The 12,420-nt window shown below is 43.0% G+C and overlaps 1 protein-coding gene across 3 annotated transcripts in view; it reads right to left on the bottom strand.

The window, feature by feature from the left end:
- Positions 1 to 12,420, bottom strand: part of ndrg2 (NDRG family member 2) — a 39,698-nt gene that overhangs the window by 26,474 nt on the left and 804 nt on the right. Inside the window, exon 2 of one of the 3 annotated variants that reach the window (XM_061960836.1) lies at positions 954 to 1,108. The gene's annotated coding sequence lies outside the window, so the exon portion shown is untranslated. Of the gene's footprint in view, positions 1 to 953; positions 1,215 to 12,420 lie in introns of those variants that run through there. The other 2 variants (XM_061960837.1, XM_061960835.1) reach the window with 2 other exon arrangements.

The raw sequence follows: 12,420 nt of genomic DNA, 5'->3' as shown, positions 1-12,420 counted from the left end.
CAAAAACAACAACAATGCCCACCCGCCTTCGCTTGAGTCCACTCTGCATGTTCCCAGACAGCGGAGGTCAGCCGAAGGTCAAATATGGCGTGCAAAAGTAGGCCAGGTCATTTTTTACGTGGTGGTGTTGCCTTGCTAGCGCATTAGCACGTTAGGCGGGAAACCGCTACACGACAGTTAACCCTTTCACCACCTGACGGTGTGTATACATGGTTGGACTGTGCACACGTGCGTGTGGGTGTGTGGGTGTTTGTGTGTGCGTGCGTGTGTGTGCATGCCTCCAAATGCTGTGTGACTCATAAAATGCATGTCAAAGCGGTTTCTTTGTGTGTGCGTGCGTGTGAGCGTGCACGTGATCCTTCAAATTTCTTTTGCCTCGAACTGTAACCCCGAAAGCACCAAGACACACCCCCATTTGACATTGAGGAACATTGTGAAATGCCCCCCCTACCCCCCACCCACTCCAACTCCCTATAGTCTCCAAAACACCACCCTCCTCTCACCTCCACAAAACACAAAAAAAAAAATTATATCAATGTGTTTGGTATATTTGAAAAAAATGCAATGAACTCAATTAAATAGCACAAAATATGCTAAATTATAGCGCATGCGCAGTGGGTAGGGGGCTCTTCATTGGTTCAAATTCATGCAAGAGGAGAATATCAATAGTGGCCTAAATTTCTGTTGACAGGTGGGGGTGCAAAAAGATGCGCACATCAATACACGCGCAGTGATTTATCGTGACTGACACTTTGCACACTTGTTTTTGCTAGCTGGACAAAGGGGGACCGGGGGGGGGGGGGGCGTGGGGAGGTCACTGTAGCATATATTATTTACACAAAAAGAGGGGGAGGGGTCATGTTGCGCCACATGCAGCATCTTCTCCGCTGTGTTATAGCCTTAAGAAGACTACTCCTATATGAATTCTATCACGCACATCCGGGTCCTCTCACCTCTTGCTTGCAGCACGCGGGTTAGAAGATGTCCTCACAAGGATGTCCACGGGTCACACTGCTGGCCGCTTCCACCTCGTCCCTTGTCCGACCTTCCGCTGTCGTCCTCCGCTCGTGTTTGTTTCTTCTCCGGCAGGCTGGGAGCGGGGTTCGTTCTGCACAGGGATGGGAGGGAGGGGGGAGATCGAGAATGGAGCCGTCAATCAAAGGGGGGACATGTTTTGGACTTTTGCAGAGGGGGAGGCGAAGGAGGGGAGGGGGGTGTTGACAAGTTCCTTCTCCTCACATGAACCAGGGGAGCTTTTTTATTTTCACCGATCAGAGCGCGTGCGTGAGGCGAGCAAACTCAGCGGCGTGCACGCGCGTGTACAAAAAAAAAAAAAAAAAACGCGCGCAAGCGAGCCGGGGACCGCGTGCCCGTTTTTTAGAGCTTCACTTCGAGGACTCTCCGTACCCCCCTTTGCAGCTTCACAGTGGTACATTCCAGCCTTGCTTATATTCACTGTTGGTCTGCATGCGCATGTGCACGATCCATCCCACCCCCTTCCCATAAGCAGGTAACATGCGCACCGGAATCTCCACATATTTGGTACTTGCTGTACATATCCTACCAAGTCAGACCTACACTGTTTCAATATCCATTTCTCTGTTCTCAATTGTTGATGACTGATGATAACAACCAAACCTACCCCCCCCCCCCCCCCCCCCCCCCCCCACACACACACACACACACACACACCCCGGCATGTAAATAATGGAAATAATTCAATGTATATACCCTGATGATTATCTTGTGTGATGACTGTATTATGATGATTAGGGATGTCCGATAATGGCTTTTTGCCGATATTCCGATATTGTCCAACTCTTTAATTACCAATTACCGATATCAACCGATACCGATATCAACCGATATATACAGTCATTATTATGCCTAATTTGGACAACCAGGTATGGTGAAGATAAGGTGCTTTAAAAAAATAAATAATAATAAAATAAGATAAATAAATTAAAAACATTTTCTTGAATAAAAAAGAAAGTAAAACAATATAAAAACAGTTACATAGAAACTAGTAATTAATGAAAATGAGTAAAATTAACTGTTAAGGGTTAGTACTATTAGTGCAGTGGTTCTCAAATGGGGGTACGCGTACCCCTGGGGGTACTTGAAGGTATGCCAAGGGGTACGTGAGATTTTTTTTAAATATTCTAAAAATAGCAACAATTCAAAAATCCTTTATAAATATATTTATTGAATAATACTTCAACAAAATATGAATGTAAGTTCATAAACTGAACATCAAATCAAGTAGGCTATTCCATTCGTTACCATAAACTCAGAGTTTCCCCCATGCCATCCATGATGGTTTGACCCTCACTAAAATGTCTGTCAAAAAGAACTGCGAAAAGAAATGCAACAATGCAATATTCAGTGTTGACAGCTAGATTTTTCGTGGACATGTTCCATAAATATTGATGTTAAAGATTTATTTTTTTGTAAAGAAATGTTTAGAATTAAGTTCATGAATCCAGATGGATCTCTATTACAATCCCTAAAGAGGGCACTTTAAGTTGATGATTACTTCTATGTGTAGAAATCTTTATTTATAATTAAATCACTTGTTTATTTTTCAACACGTTTTTAGTTATCTTTATATCTTTTTTCCAAATAGTTCAAGAAAGACCACTACAAATGAGCAATATTTTGCACTATTATACAATTTAATAAATCAGAAACTGATGACATAGTGCTGTATTTTACTCCTGTATCTCTTTTTTTCAACCAAAAATGCTTTGCTCTGATTAGGGGGTACTTGAATTAAAAACATGTTCACAGGGGGTACATCACTGAAAAAAGGTTGAGAACCACTGTATGTGGACCAGCAGCACGCACATAGGTGGATTAATGAACGGGCGTACCGGGCCCAGGCCCAGGGGGCCAGAGGCCCCAAGGGGCTAGGCCAACTTGGCCCCGCGGCCGCGACGCATGCAAAACTACTTTTGCAAAAATAATAATCTTAGGCCCCAAGGGGACAGGCCAACTTGGCCCCGCGGCCATGATCCATAGAGGGTCAGAGGCCCCAAGGGGCCAGGTCAACTTGGCCCCGCGGCCGCGACCCACAGAGGGCCAGAGGCCCCAAGGGGCCAGGCCAACATGGCCCCGCGGCCATGATCCATAGACGGTCAGAGGCCCCAAGGGGCCAGGTCAACTTGGCCCCGCGGCCACGACCCACAGAGGGTCATAGGCCCCAAAGGGCCAGGCCAACTTGGCCCCGCGGCTGCGACCCACAGAAGGCCAGAGGCCCCAAGGGGCCAGGTCAACTTGGCCCCGCAGCCACGATCCATAGAGGGTAAGAGGCCCCAACGGGCCAGGTCAACTTGGCCCCGCGGCCACGACCCACAGAGGGCCTGAGGCCCCAAGGGGTCAGGCCAACTTGGCCCCGCGGCCACGATCCATAGAGGGCCAGAGGCCCCGAGGGGTCATGCCAACTTGGCCCCGATCCATAGAGGGTCAGAGGCCCCAAGGGGCCAGGCCAACTTGGCCCCGCGGCCACGATCCACAGAGGGCCAGAGGCTCTCAATCATTATTATCAAAGCTAATTCTCAAATTGGATCACACAACCTCACTCACATATTCTTTATCAATTATTAAAGGTTGTTTCTGAATTTTGATCACAGAACTTAATGCAAATATTCTTGATTGATTGGCAAAGCTCATTCTCAAATTTTGATTACACAACCTTACTCTGACAAATTATCATTATCAAAAAGCTCTATCTCGAATTTGGATCACAGAATCTCACTCAAGTATTCTTAGCTGTGCCCCTCCCCCATCGAGTCTTTCATAAACCGGTCTGTTCTTTTAGAATCTCCTCATTTGGTACTTTGAACTCGTGAGTGACTGCTCAAAATTTGGTTTCCTTTCCCTCAGTTCAGACTCAGAGATAATTTGAAATCATTCCACAAGAAGTTTAACGCGCACACACACACGACACACACACACGACACACACACACTTGAGTTGAGCATTACTTGGAAATTCTTATATTTTCAATTTTGCTGTTATTATCAGCATCTTCCCATTTTGTCCTTTTCTTTCAAAAAAGTTTACAGTCTGACATTTGTCACTGCTGTCAGTTAATAACGTTTTGGTCTTTGACCCATTTTGTCATTTTCTCGATTCGATCGTCACTGACCACTCTCTCCTGTCTGGCAGAGATCGTTGCTGCCATCATAGCCAGCAAGCTGCCTGCAGATAGCAACATTTTGGTGTCCTTTGTGAAAATATTTAGAAAGTAGACAAAAGTACACAAAGTTGTACAACTATTATCTTTATGATCTTTTTTTGTTTGTTTGTTTCTCTGTTACTGTGTGTGGCCAATTAAGCGACTTTTGGCCATACCTGGCTGGTGACATTTAGCGACTTTCTGGTTGTTGTTAAAATTAATAATAGCAACAGTTCTCTTCATCTTAATGCAATTTATTGTGTCTGTCTCTCCACATTTTGCCATTAGGTACTTTGAGCTCTTGTTGGTCAGTCACTCTAAGGTACATTGTTGCTGCCATCATAGCTAGCAAGCTGCCTGCAGATAGCGACATTTTGGTGTCCTTTGAGAAATATTAAGAAAGAAGACAAAAGTACAAGACATTGTACAATTACTATCTTTTTAAAAATTATTTGTTTCACTGTCAGTGTGATTGAGCGACTTTACCGCTAGATTTCGCGTCTTTTGGCCATACCTGGCTAGCGACTGAAAACATCATTTAGCGACTTTTTGGTTGTGAAGATAAGTGGTAAAAGCAGATCTGCCTGTTGGTCTTGCCACATTTTGCCATTTGGTACTTTGCACTCTTGTTGGTCACTCCAAGGCATTTGTCCCTGCCTTCAGCTAGTCACTTGGCTCTTTTGGAATTTATTTCACTGTAATTGGCTCTCTCTTTCTCCTCAATACAAATCAGTCTGTTCCCTTGCCATTCATCACTGACCACTCCGCTCTCCTGTCTGTCAGACATTGTTGCTGCATGCAGATAGCTTGGGGTCCTTAGTGAAAATATCAGAAGAGAAAAGTACACAATTATCTTAATCATCTTTTTTTATTCACTGTCAGTCCTTCAGTGAGTCCCAGTGTGTTGGCGATTAAGCAACGTTGGCATTCGATTTAGAGACTTTTGGCCATACATGACTGGCGACTCAAAACGTCATCTAGTGACTTTCGCTGTCTGAGTTTAGCATTGATTGGAAATCTGTTATCAGTTCTTATAGAAATCAGCTGATTTCTGCTTTTGACTGTTAATGCTAGATTGCTAGTTTTGAAAATTGCATCACTCACACACACACACACACACACACACACACACACACACACACACACACACACACACACACACACACACACACACACACATAGTTGGTTAAGCTGTTGTGATAGGCAAAGAGCCAATGTGCACAGAAAGAAGGGAAATATGGATCATAAACGTCTAAGTGGAGGAGCTAGAAAAAAAATTCAGCAAGAAAAGAAAAAAAAGGAATCAGTTTTACTTGAGAGTGTTCCAAATATCTCCAGCTTCTTCAGTACAAAGACATCTGCTGAAAGCAATTCTATAAATGCTACTGCAAATTCAGCTAAGGTTAGCAATGCACCTGAGCTAGCATGTAGCTCCCAAGATCCTGAGACCACTACAAGTGTACGCACTGAACCAAATGCTTCGGATGCTAATGATTCAACCAACTCAGCAGTAGCCAGTTGCTCGGATGAATGTGAGGTCACTGCACCTCTGGACAGCATAGAAAATGAGTTGAATCTTTCTTCAACACCATCTACAGTGACAACTCTACCTAGTGATACCGCTAAATGGGCTGATACCCTCACTGAGTCAATGAAGGAAGTTCTTATTCAAAGAGGTGCAAAATCATTTCACAACCGTCACAGCCATTATCCAGCTTCTGTGAGGAACAGTGGGCTAGGAGGCAAAACCCGATGCCTAAACAATGAACATTTTACTTCACACCTGCCCAATGGACAACGAGTACAAAGAGAGTGGATGATGTACTCTCCCTCTACTGGTAATGTTTACTGCTTTGCATGCAAACTGTTTTCCCCAAAAACGCATTCTTTTGTGACAGGCTATTGTGATTGGAAACACTCAGAAAGATTTGGTGAACATGAGCTAAGTGCTGAGCACATAACCTGCATGCAAGCAGTCTTGAACCGCGCCACAGGTGCCACAGTTGATGCAGACCTGTTCAAACAGTTTCAGGCAGAGAGCAGCTATTGGAGGCAGGTGTTACAAAGAGTTGTTGCAGTCATTAAATTCCTTGCAGAAAGGGGCCTTGCATTTAGGGGTAAAAATGAATCGTTAGGGTCTCCTCTCAATGGGAACTACCTTGGTATTCTGGAGGTCCTGGCTGAATTTGATCCCTTTCTAAAGGATCACATCAGAAAGTTTGGGCAAATGGGTCGAGGTAATACCTCATATCTGTCCTCCACCATTTGTGAGGAATTCATTGAATTGATGGGTGCAAAAACCAAACAGGCTATAGCAGATGAACTGCAAGCAAGCAAATACTACTCTATCATTGTGGATTCAACCCCAGATTTATCTCATGTGGACCAATTGACATTCATATTCCGTTTTGTTAGCAAAGAGGGCAGTGTTGTTGAACGCTTTGTGGGTTTTGAGCCCATTACTAGCCATACAGGTGAAAGTTTGGCTAGCTGTGTCATGTCTGTGTTGGAAAATCTAGGGTTAGAGCTGTCAAATTGCAGGGGGCAGGCTTATGATAATGCCAGCAACATGTCAGGGAGGTATAATGGGTTGCAGGCTCACTTAAAGAAAAGCAACCCATTAATACACTATATTCCATGTGCAGCTCACTCTTTGAATTTGGTGGGAGTCAACAGCATTGACAGATGTGGAAATGAAGTCTCTAAGTATTTTGACTTGATTCAGTCTATTTACAACTTCACAACTGCATCCACACACCGATGGGACAGGGTATTTGGCAATTCCAACATAGATCTCACACTTAAAGCTTTATCCAACACGCGTTGGAGTTGCCGTGCAGAATCTACCAAAGCACTGTGGCAGAACTACAGTAAAATAAGAGCAGCACTACAGGGTATTTCCACTGATGACATAGAAAAACGAGACACACAAACTGAAGCTGACAGTCTAGTGCGGAAGCTGGATTCACTTGAGATGGCCTTCATGGCAGGCTTTTGGGACACTGTTCTGTCCAGATTTCAGGCCACAAGTCTGCAACTTCAAAAAGCAGACATGGACCTTGGTACAGCAGTTAGATTGCTGGAATCTCTGCGCACCTTTGTTCTCTCCCAAAGAGATCTATTTGATCATTTTGAGCAGAAAGCCTTAAACATGTTGGGTGGCACCCCATCTTTCAGGGCTGAACGGACGAAGAAACGTAAAAAGTTTGCTGATGAATCAGCATCCCCAGATGTTGTGCTTGAGGGAAGGCAACTGTTTCAAATAGAGACATTTATTGCCTCTATTGATCAACTGAGTTCAAGCCTTAATCACCGTCTGGAGGCCTACAAACATCTGAACAATTTGTTCAGTGTCCTTTTCTCTTTGGATACAGAGTCCAATGCTTCAGTCCTTCACAAGGCCAAGATTCTCACTGAATCATACTCATCTGACCTCAATGAAAGTCTTGGACAGGAGCTTATACAGTTCAAATCTTTTATACAGCTCAACAACACTGATGAGGAGAGGACCCCTTCAGGACTGCTCAAAACAATAATACATTTTGGACTACAGCCTACGTTTCCTAATACATACATTGCGCTACAGATTTTTCTCACTCTACCGGTCAGTAACTGTGAGGGAGAACGCTCATTCTCTCTTTTGTCAAGAGTCAAAAATGAGCTGCGCACAAGAATGACTCAGAAAAGATTAAATGCGTTATCTCTAATGGCAATTGAGAGTGAGCTGACAAGAGAGTTGGACTTCAATGATGTGGTGGATGATTTTGCGAAATTGAAAGCACGAAAGAAACCCCTTGCTTAAAGGTGCACTGTGTAAGATTTTTAGGTTGTTATTTCCAGAATTCACCCATTCACTAATGTTAGGCTACCTGTTTTCATGAATACTTACCACCACCATAAAATTCTAAGTATCCATTATGACTGGGAGAATTGCACTTTCGCCATTTCTGGGAACTGTCTGTCACCTGGATTCTGAAGATAGGATTGACTTTAGGCAGAAGCTTGGTGCTTTCTCTGGCAAACTGAACCTCAAGCTTCATTCTCTGCAGCTCTGCATTCTTGTTCAGACTTTCATCGACAAGGAACTTTTCAACTTCCCCACTATCGTGAAGGGGCCACCAAAAGATTTCAGTGTGTCCAGCATGTCTAGTCTCTTCTTCTCCTGTCTTTGAGCCATCTCTTGTTTCTCGTCAGCCCAACTCTCGAACTTTGCCTTCATGAGTTTACTCCAGTTGAGTTCAACCTCTCTTTTTGCTTGTGCTGCTGCCTTGAAACCTCTGAAGCTCCTGGCTCTTCTGTAAAATTATTGACCTATTGACTGCGTTCAGTGTGCCCAACTTCTTCAGTCTGTAGTCCACCTTGCCACATTGTCTCTCCATCCCAATGTTGTGCACAGGGGTGCCATCAATGTTACTAGCCTGTTCACTGACAGGGTCCATTGGGAAGGTCTCCTCATCCATCCCATAGTCCATCCTCTGCCTGGCCAGGACAGTCTTCAGATGGGGCAGCATGAGATCTGTCAGCTGCTTCACTTCATCCAAGTATTCGGCAGCCACGTCTGACACTGAGTTCAGGACATGTCCAGTGCCTGTCCAGCCACTATAGCATTCTTGCTGTCTACATCCAGATCCACCATGAAACTCTGTAGCACTTGCTCCATCTTCATATCGGCCTCCGCCAACTGCATCACTTTATTCATGGCACTGCTGAAGCCCAGTGTAGTGTGGGTGCCACAAAAGATCTGCCCTGCTGGTTTTTCCAAGTTGTTCATCTCTGCCAACAGCTTTGAAAAGCCTTTGTTGTGCTCTGTGCTGTCAGTCATATGTGCATCTACAAGTTTATAAACATCCTCCACATTGACTCCTCTGACCGACGCCAGTATTTCGAACCCCATATCCACTTGCATTTCTATGTCCTCAGTGGTCTCTCGGTGAATGGGTAAGACAGGCAGAGGAAATGGGCTATCTTGACCTGCATGCAGCCCTTGTACCATGAACTGGCCTACACCTTTCTTTGTGGTGCTCTCCGATGCATGTGTTATCATTTTACCTTTCTCCTTCTCCTCCTCAAGCTTTCCCACAAAATAGATACAGACTTTGAGCCTCAATTTGCTGCACAGCTGCCGTTATGCCAAAGTGTTTTCCTAAGATATTATTTTATTTTTAATGATAGAAGGGAGGAAAAGGGGGCAAAAATCATGTCCAATTTAGTTTTTTGGGTGGGGTGGGGGGTTTATTTCATGATAGGTACCAACTTCCAATACATAATATCTCTCAAATGACCCAATGCACCATCACTGAAGTGGGCGTAATCATTTTCCAAAATTTTTATTTTTAGGCCATTTATCCCCTCCCCCTACCTGTGTCTGTGTGAAACCTGTGCTTGTCTGTGTGGTATACCTAATAGTGTGTGTGCAGTATGTGCACTCTTCTGTACAGTACAGTGTGCATGTCTGTTCACAGTATACAGTATTTCTTGCATAGTGCGTGCGTGTGTGTGCGCGTGCACGCGCGGGGTTGAGGGGCCAAGACCATGTCAGGCCCAGGGGGCCAAAATTTCTTAATCCGCCCCTGAGCACGCACAATCATGTGTGCTTACGGACTGTATCCCTTGCAGACTGTATTGATATATATTGATATATAATGTAGGAACCAGAATATTAATAACAGAAAGAAACAACCCTTTTGTGTGAATGAGTGTAAATGGGGGAGGGAGGTTTTTTGGGTTGGTGCACTAATTGTAAGTGTATCTTGTGTTTTTTATGTTGATTTAATAAAAAACAAAACAAAAACAAAACGATACCGATAATTTCCGATATTACATTTTAACGCATGTATCGGCCGATAATATCGGCAGGCCGATTATATCAGCAGTTTTTATCACAGGAGTGAGGAAATTTACTGAATTCATCAACTAAACGGGGAACACAAGTCATGTGCTGAAAGATATAAATATCTCATTGGTCGGCATCCCAATGAGAGCGGACATTGAAAGTGGCTGTTTTGTTAGGTTTTTATTTCTTGTTTAGCACTCAGCACTAGTGCTACATGATGGACTTCAAATACATAAATATATATAAATCTAAATATGGGAAGTAAAAGTTTGCCGAGAAGGCTGGAGTACCAACAGCAACAGTTTCTTGTGCGAGGTAAGCATGCATACACATGGGAAACGTGATGTATCGCACTTTCAGTAACAGGGATGTAATACTCTTTTGCTTAATACAACTTTGCTTCAAAATTGCACTTTTTCTGCATGTGTCACTTCGCAATAATCCAAACTAAACTAACAAAAGTTGCAGTAAAAAGCAGCATTAGTTCAATATTCAAGTTATTATGGGGATTATAAAATCGGGAAACCATGCAGACTCGCAATAAGCAAGGGTAGAAGCACATATTATTATAAAAAAATACATTGGAGGCAGACACCACAAAAGTCATAATTTCTCTGTAATTGTTGGTCCAAAGCTAATTTTGACACAATGATGGTAGTACGTTTTTTTTGTCGTTTTGTAATTTGTGACGTACATTTCGCCGGCAGCATTGTGTTAGAAGCCCGCAAGCCACTAAACATACTTTGACGAAATAAAAACATGTTTTATTGTAAGTTTATGAGCTGGAGTATGTTTAAAACTATATTAAGACTTATCCTTTTAGTTTTTCGGAAAACTAACGTCAGAAAGACTGCAACGCTGCATTCTTCTGCGGAAAGCCGCACACGTGGTACACAACATAGTGCCTGGTTTTTATCCGTCCGTGCTCTCTACATACGGCTCTGATACTCAGAGCTCACAACAATTGTGAGTTGATATTTTGTTATGCATTGCTGTTCCTACTCGTTGACACAAGAAATAAGGAAGGAAGAAGGACACAAACGTAAGTTTTGATTAGTCAATTGACGCATGCGTTTAAGCCCCACAGAGAGACAAATTAAACTGGCTAAAATGATGCTGTTTGGCCAAAATGTGCAGGGAAGTTGCAAGCATTGGACAATTAGCGAGGCCGCGCATAATTTGCAGGGATTGGGAAATGTATCGCCACATCGTGAATTCCTGTAGTGTCTGATACATACTTAGACCATGTATATGAAACGTTGTTGCAGGTTTTTTCGAGGGGTTTGGAGGCAATTTAGATTGTAGGCAAAATTGGAAAAAAAAAAAAGTGTGGTTCCCCTTTAAGTTTTTTTGAATATTATATGATGCCAGATGCTTGGCACACATATGTCTTCAGTTTCGCTCATTCCTCAAGGCTGCAACCTTTTTGACCTCGGGGCTCGGTGTTTCCACTACAGAGGGGCCCAGGGCCCACACTGATATTAACACTGAATTAGTAATCTTACTCTTGATTTTAATTGTATTCAATAATGATATCTAACCTACTTACAGTTTACAAACTTGTCAAATGACATGAAACAGTGTTGATCACAAAGAGTATTATTTAACACGTACACCTTAGAAAAGCCTCGGGATCCCCCGGGAGGAGCTGGACGAAGTGGCTGGGGAGAGGGAAGTCTGGGCTTCCCTGCTTAGGCTGCTGCCCCCGCGACCCGACCTCAGATAAGCAGAAGAAGATGGATGGATGAATGGACGTACACCTTAGGGTTATGCCAGGCTTATTAGAAAAGTAAGTACTAATCAAATATACTGCATAAGAAGGGACTTGTAAGTAAATGACGAAAATTAAATGTACTTACAATTATGTTGTGCTAAAATACATAAACCAAATAAATAATGAATAAATAACTACAGTGTCAATAAAATAAAATTTTAAATGAATATTTGTATTTGACTTTATAAAATGTTTTTATTAAACAAGTTTTCTTTTAATTAATAAGAAAATATTTAAGAGCTGTTTGTGTATTTTATGGAGCAATTTAGTTAATCATATAAGTGGCACCCAATGTTATGAAAAAGTATTGAGACTCGTTTTGAATCAAGAATCGATTCTGAATCGGATCGTTACCCCCAAGAATCGAATCGTGTGGTGCCCAAAGACTGTGTTCTTTCAAACTAATTCCACATTTGTAAAACTATGGAATATGCTTTGTAACAAGAAACAAATTGTTGCTTCACCATCAATAAAATGTGTGCTCCAGGCTTGCACACAGTGTTTACGCTGCTGCATACTGCACCAGGATCAGCTTCCAACCAGTCTAAAAGTAAAAAGTATGTTGGGATCTCTGAACAGTGCGTGTGTTAGCAGCAAAGTAGAAAGAAAAAAAAAGATGACAGGAGCATGCTG

Source organism: Nerophis lumbriciformis, linkage group LG05 (assembly GCF_033978685.3).
Source record: "Nerophis lumbriciformis linkage group LG05, RoL_Nlum_v2.1, whole genome shotgun sequence".
In the NCBI taxonomy this organism is placed as follows: domain Eukaryota; kingdom Metazoa; phylum Chordata; class Actinopteri; order Syngnathiformes; family Syngnathidae; genus Nerophis; species Nerophis lumbriciformis.
The sequence above is the reverse complement of the archived record's forward strand: the minus strand, read 5'-3'. Positions and strand labels throughout refer to the sequence as shown.